Source organism: Nomascus leucogenys, chromosome 17 (assembly GCF_006542625.1).
Source record: "Nomascus leucogenys isolate Asia chromosome 17, Asia_NLE_v1, whole genome shotgun sequence".
NCBI classification, from domain to species: Eukaryota; Metazoa; Chordata; class Mammalia; order Primates; family Hylobatidae; genus Nomascus; species Nomascus leucogenys.
The window spans coordinates 90612967-90620618 of NC_044397.1; positions in this window are offsets into that span (position 1 = coordinate 90612967).

Sequence of the window (7652 nt, forward strand, 5' to 3'; positions counted from 1 at the left end):
GCAGGTGGACATTTGCTGTCTTCACTGTGCAGCCATCACAGGTGACTCTGCTGTGAAAGTGCCTGCCTCTCATTTGAATTGAGCCTGAGCATTTCTCTGCTGAGACTGGAGTTGCTGCTCACTGGGATATTTGGCATTAGTGGATGCAGCTTGAGAGCATTGTAAAGGGCTTTTCCCAGCTCTCCTTCTGGTCAACGTCCTCCCCAACACTGAGGATTGTGAGACTTTTTAATGTTTGTCAATCCAATGACTTGTGGTTTTGTTGTGGTTGTAATATCCATTTCCCTGATGATTGAGAGATTGAGAAATTCTCATATGGGCATTAGGCATTTTCAAATAGTGACTATTTTTAGTTTTTTTTTTGAATTCTTTCTTATTTTTATTAAATAGTGACTATTCATGGTCTTTTGGGCCCATTTTTTGTAGTTGATTTCTTTACAAATGTTTATAATTTTTTTTTTTGAGTCAGAGCCTTGCTCTGCCACCCAGGCTATAGTGCAGTGGCATGATCTTGGCTCACTGCAACCTCTGCTTCCAGGGTTCAAGTGATTCTCTAGAGTCTCAGCCTCCTGAGTAGCTGGGACTACAGGTGCCCGCCACTGTGCCTGGCTAATTGTTGTATTTTTAGTAGAGATGGGGTTTCACCATGTTGGCCAGGCTGGTCTTGAACTCCTGACCTCAGGTGATCCACTCCCGTCGGCCTCCCAAAGTGCTGAGATTACAGGCGCGAGCCACCGCGCCTGGCTGAAATGTTATTATTTAATCACAGCGCTCTTGCATGCATCTTTCTGTAGATTTATTTCTTGTACTTCATTTTTATTATTGTCTGATATTTTACATGGTATTTTAAATTTCTTATTTTTAAAAAATATGTTTGTCTTGTACATAGGATTCAGTTGATCTGTTTATTTTGTTTCCAGGAACCTAGTTCAATTCTTTTGAATTCTCATAACTTATCTGGACATTGTAAATTTAAAAATGAATAAACGTTCATGGTTACTTTGTGGACATTGATTCCTGCTAAGCCGACGAGTGCCCCCTCCTCAGCACTCCACACCCCTCTCCGCGTCTCGCTTCCTCTGCCGCCCCCTAGTGGCCGTCCTGGCCCTGGGTCTCCCCACAGCGGGTTCTCTGACCCTGCCTGTCCTGGTCCCGGTTAGCAAATGCTCTAATCCTCTTAGGCCAGGCCGGCCTCAGCAAAGCAGAAAGAGAATTAGATCAGATGTTGGGGGAAGGGAGGACGGCTGTGCGTGTGTGCGGGGTTCAGACTTCCAGGATGGAATGAAAGCTCCTCCTTATCTAGCCGACCCTGGTAGTAAAATACACACAAAAACACTGAAACTTCACACCAGTCAGACTCTGACAGTGTGGGAAGAGTAGGGAGGAATCTAATCCATCTATTGTAGGTGAGGGAGCCGCTGTGGACATTCTGGGGGCATGAGGGAGGGGTGGTCCAGTCTGACTGTAGATTCAGAATCACATCCTGGGCCTGGGGGAGGGACAGTGGTGCTCCAGGGCCCTGCAGGCATATCAGTGAATGGAAAATGGATTAGTTTATTAATGAAGATGGAATTTGCATGTGCCCTGATTAGCTGAATAGAAAGTGAATGGATTAAGTAGAACAGAATTCCTCTCTTTTCCATCTCCTCAATTCTTCTTTTTTTTGGATACAGGATTTCACTCTGTCACCCAGGCTGGAGTGCAGTGGTGCAATCTCGGCTCACTGCAACCTCCGCCTCTCTGGTTCAAGCGATTCTGCTGCCCCAGACTCCCGAGGAGCTGGGATTACAGGTGACCCCCCCACCACGCCCGGCTAATTTTTATATTTTTAGTGGAGACGGGGTTTCACTATTTGCCAGGCTGATCTGAAACTCCTGACCTCAGGTGATCCACCTGCCTCGGCCTCCCAAAGTGCTGGGATTACAGGCATGAGTCACCAGGCGGGGCTACGGATTAGTTTGTTAATGAATGAAGATGGAGTTTGCATGTGCCCTGATTAGCTGAATAGAAAGTGAATGGATTAACTAGAACAGAATTCTTCTCTCTTTAATCTCCTCAATTCTTCTTGTTTTTGGAGACAGGGTCTCGCTCTGTTGCCCACGCTGGACTGCAGTGATGCAACCTCGGGCTCACTGCAACCTCCACCTCCCAGGTTCAGGCGATTTTCCTGCCTCACCCTCCCTAGTAGCTGCGATTATAGGCGCTAGCCACCACGCCCAGCTAATTTTTGTATTTTTAGTAGAGATGGGGTTTTACCATGTTGGCCAGGCTGGTCTCGAACTCCTGACCTCAGATGATCCACCCACCTCAGCCTCCCAAAGTGTTGGGATTACAGGCATGAGCCACTGCTCCTGGCCTCAATTCTTTTTTTTTTTTTGGAGACAGGGTTTTGCTCTGTCACCCAGGCTAGAGTGCAGTGGTGTGATCTCGGTTCACTGCAACCTCTGCCTCCCAGGTTCAAGCAATTCTCCCACCTCAGCCTCCTGAGTAGCTGGGACTACAGGTGCATGCCACTGCGCCTGGCTGTTTTTTTTTTTTTTTTTTTTTTTTTTTTTGGTAAAGACAGGGTTTCTCTCTGTTGCTGAAGCTGGTCTCGAACTCCTGAGCTCAGGCAATCCTCCAGCCCATGTCTCCCAAAGTGCTGGGACCACAGGCAGGAGCCACCGCCCCCGGCTATATCTTCATTCAATTTCCCTCCTTTTTCACCCAAGCAAGCAGCCCCCTTCACTCCCTTTGGAAACTGAAAATTCTGAGGGAATTTTACCATCTCCTGGGAAGCTCTCCCACCACTCCTCATCATCCCAGGCTGTGTTCTGGGCATCCCCAAGGGAAGCATCTGGACTTCTCACTGGGCCAAGGAAGAGGGGACGAGGTGACTTTCAGAAGGCGGGTCTTGGAAATTCCCCATGTCTGTCTTGGCAAGAGCAAGAATTTCTCTTGTTTTCCTGCCTGTAGCCAAAAAGCATAACAAGAAAGGATTCAGGGTACGTATGAGAACAGTTCATTGTACCTTCGGCAAATGGGTCAAGTTCAAGCTTAATACTGCCCTGCGTGCTCCGGGATGGAGATGGGGGCAGTGCAGGTAGAAATGTCATTGTCTTGTAAGGATCGGAGAGAGGGGGAAAAGGGCCAGTTTTTTTTTTTTTTTTTTTTTTTTTTTGAGAGGGAGTCTCACTCTGTCTCCCAGGCTGGAGTGCAGTGGAGCGATCTTGGCTCATTGCAACCTCTGCCTCCCGGGTTCAAGCCATTCCCCTGCCTCAGCCTCCTAAGTAGTTGGGACTACAGGTGCCTGCCACCACCAAACCCAGCTAATTTTTTTATTTTTATTTTTATTTTTTGAGACGGAGTCTCGCTCTGTCACCCAGGCTGGAGTGAAGTGGCGTGATCTTGGCTCACTGCAACCTCCACCTCCTGGGTTCACGCTATTCTCCTGTCTCAGCCTCCCGAGTAGCTGGGACTACAGGCGCCCGCCACCACGCCCGCTAATTTTTTGTATTTTTAGTAGAGACGGGGTTTCACCGTGTTAGCCAGGATGGTCACGATCTCCTGACCTCATGGTCCACCTGCTTGGCCTCCCAAAGTGTTGGGATTGCAGGCATAAGCCACCGTGCCTGGCATTTTTGTATATTTTGTAGAGATGGGGTTTCACTATGTTTTCCAGGCTGGTTTTGAACTCCTGACCTCATGTGATCCTCCTGCCTCAGCCTCTCAAAGTGCTGGGATTATAAAGTGTATGAGCCACCGCGCCGGGCCAAAACCTCTTGCTTTAACACCCTGCTTCATCCTAGGTCTCTGGATCTAGTTTCTGATTTTCTTTTTTCTTTTTCTTTTCTTTTCTTTTTTTTTTTTTTTGAGATGGAATTTTGCTCTTTTTGCCCAGGCTGGAGTGCAATGGCATGGTCTAGGCTCACTGCAAACTGCACCTCCTGGGTTCAAGCGATTCTCTTGCCTCAGCCTCACGAGTAGTTTGGATTACAGGCGCCCGCCACCACGCCCAGCTTTTTTTTTTTTTTTTGTAATTTTAGTAGAGCAGGGTTTCACCATGTTGGCCAGACTGGTCTCGAACTCCTGACCTCAGGTGATTCACCCGCCTCGGCCTCCCAAAGTACTGGGATTACAGGCGTGAGCCACCGCACCCGGCCTGATTTTCTTTCCTTTTTTTTTTTTTTTTTTTTGAGACAGGGTCTCACTCTGTCACCTAGGCTGGTGTACAGTGGTGTGATCATAGCTCACTGCAACCCTGAACTCTTGGGCTCAAGCAGTCTTCCCATCCCAACCTCCCTAGTGGTTGTGCCTACAGGCATGTGCCACCAAGCCAGGCTAATTTTTAATTTTTTTCCTGTAGAGATGGAGTCTTGCTATGTTGCCTGGGCTGGTCTTGAACTCCTGGGCTCAAGCGATCCTCCCATCCAGCTTCCTAAAGCACTGGGATTATAGGTTTGAGCCACGGCGCCTGGCCTGCCCCATCTCTTAAAAAAAAAAATAGTGAGGTTGGTGGGGTGGGGCACCAGTATGTTTTAAAGCTCTGAGGCAATTCCAACGTGCAAAGCTTGAGTACTGCTGTTCTTGCTCAAATCCCTGCCATGGAGTAGGCAAACTTCCGGGAGTTGATGCCTAACTGTCATTATTAAGAAGACACCAAAGCCAGCTGTGGTGGCTCATGCCTGTCATCCCAGCACTTTGGGAGGCTGAGGTGGGTGGATCACCTAAGTTCAGGAGTTTGAGACCAGCCTGGCCAACATGATGAAACCCCCTCTCTACTAAAAATACAAAAATTAGCTGGGCATGGTGGCAGGTGCCTGTAATCCCAGTTACTCGGGAGGCTGAGGCAGGAGAATCACTTGAACCCAGGAGGTGGAGGCTGCAGTGGCCAGGATTGCGCCAATGCGCTCCAGCCTCGGTGACAGAGCGAGACTCTGTCTCAAAAAACAAAACAAAACAAAAACTTTATTTTAGTAAAAGAAAACTCAAAATCGCCTTATCTGATTATCCCTTTCACAGTAATCCACCTAGATAAAATCAAATGCCATAAAGAGAAAGATGTGAATGGTTGTTATTTTATTTATTTATTTATTTTTGAGATGGAGTTTCACTCTTGTTGTCCAGGCTGGAGTGCAGTGGCTTGATCTTGGCTCACCACAACCTCCGCCTCCTGGTTCAAGTGATTCTCCTGCCTCAGCCTCTCAAGTAGCTGAGATTACAGGCATGAGCCACCATGCCCAGCTAATTTTTGTATTTTCAGTAGAGACAGGGTTTCTCCATGTTGGTCAGGCTGGTCTCCAACTCCCGATCTCAGGTTATCTGCCCGCCTCGGCTCCCAAAGTGCTGGGATTACAGGCATGAGCCACCGCACCCAGCCTGTGAATGGTCATTATTTTTATACCAAATAAATATAGTAGCCACCAGTAAATTCGTTAGTTAAAAAGTGTTTTCGGCTGGGCGTGGTGGCTCACGCCTGTAATCCCAGCACTTTGGGAAGCTGAGGTGGGTGGATCACGAGGTCAGGAGATCGAGACCATCCTGGCTAACACGGTGAAACCCCATCTCTACTAAAAATACAAAAAATTAGCCGGGCATGGTGGCGGGCGCCTGTAGTCCCAGCTACTTGGGAGGCTGAGGGAGGAGAATCACTTGAACCGGGGAGGTGGAGGTTGCAGTGAGCTGAGATTGTGCCACTTCACTCCAGCCTGGGTGACAGAGATTCTGTCTAAAAAAAAAAAAAAGAAAAGAGTTTTCAAGGCCAGGTAAGGAGGTGGCTCACGCTTTCTAATCTCGGGAAGCCGAGGTGGAAGGATGGACTCAACCCAGAAGTTCGAGACTGGCCTGGGCAACACAGTAAGACCCCGTCTCTGCAAAAAATTAAAAAATTGGCGAGGTGTGGTGGCATTACCTGTGGTGCCAGCTACTTGGAAGGCTGAGGCTGGAGGATCACTTGAGCCTGGGAGGTGGAAGCTGCAGTAAGCTGTGGTGGTTTCACTGCACTCCAGCCTGGATGACACAGCAAGACCCTGTCTCAAAAAAGTTTTTTTTCCAAACTCCCATTGTAACAGACTGTTTCTGCCGGGTGCAGTGGCTCACGCCTGTAATCACAACACTTTCAGAGGCCGAGGTGGGTGGATCACTTGAGGTCAGGGATTTGAGACCAGCCTGGCCAACATGGTGAAAACCCGTTTCTACTGAAAATACAAAAATTAGCCTGGCATGGTGGCTGGCGCCTGTAGTCCCAGCTACTTGGGAGACTGAGGCAGGAGAATCGCTTGAACCCGGGAGGCGGAGGTTGCAATGAGCTGAGAGCGTGCCACTGCACTCCAGCTTGGACGACAGAGCAAGACTCCATCTCAAGAAAATCCCCCCAAAACAACAAAAAACCCCAGACTTCTTCCCTGAAATTCTTCTAAAGAAAATGCCTGACAGGAAATAACTTAAGGATATTGTGGGTTTTTATTGTTGTTACTTCGAGATGCAGTTGTATCCCTAGAGACACAGTGGGGTCAGATCAGAGATGGGGTTCGTTCAGGGGCACCCCCAGAACTGGGAGAGTCCTCGGCTTCCACATACCTGTTGTGATGCTCCGTGGCCACCAGGGGGCAACAATACATCACTGTTCCAGCCCAGGGAGCGGCCAGCCAGAGCTTGGTCCTGAGGTGTCCCAGGAGCCACCTAGACCAGATGGTTCGTTCCATACAGGAGACCTCCAGGTGGGATGGGGAGAGACACCCCACATTCAAGTGGGAGAAAAACATGGAAAAGACACAGAGGCAACATTATATTTCTTTCCACTTGTGTAATTTAAGCTAAAGCCAAACAGCTAGAAAAGATACTACTTTTTTTTTTTTTTTGGAGACAGAATCTTGCTCTGTTGCTCAGGCTGGAGTGCAGTGATAGGCTCATAACTCACTTCAAGCTCCGCCTCCCGGGTTCACGCCATTCTCCCGCCTCAGCCTCCCGAGTAGCTGGGACTACAGGCGCCCGCCACCATGCCCGGCTAATTTTTGTATTTTTAGTAGAGACGGGGTTTCACCATGTTGGCCAGGCTGGTCTCAAACTCCTGAGCTCAAGTGATCCACCTGCCTTGGCCTCTCAAAGTGCTGGGATCACAGGTGTGAGCCACCTTACCCGGACTTCTTGTTGTGGTTTTAATTTATATTTCTCTAGAGGCAAATGATGCAAAACATCGTTTCATGTGCTGATTTGCCATCCCTGTGTCCTCTTTGGTGAAATGTTTTTTCAAATCTTTTATTCTTTTTTTTTTTTAAAGATTATTTGTTTAATGCTGGGTTTTAGGAGTTCTTTATGTATTCTAGAAGCAAGTCCATTGCCAGATATGAGATTTACAAGTACTTCCTCTCCACCTCTGGTTTATCTTTTTGTTTTCTCATTTTGTTTTGAGATGGAGTCTCGCTCTGTTGCCCAGGCTGGAATGTAGTGGCACAATCTCAGCTCACTGCAACCTCCGCCATCACATCTGGCTAATTTTTGTATTTTTAGTAGAGACGGGATTTTACCATGTTGGCCAGACTGGTCTTGAACTCCTGAGCTCAAGTGATCCACCTACCTCGGCCTCCCAAAGTGCTGGGACTACAGGCATGAGCCACTGCACCTGGCCTATCTTTTCATTCTCTTTATAGGTTCTTTGGTTCTTTTGCGGAACA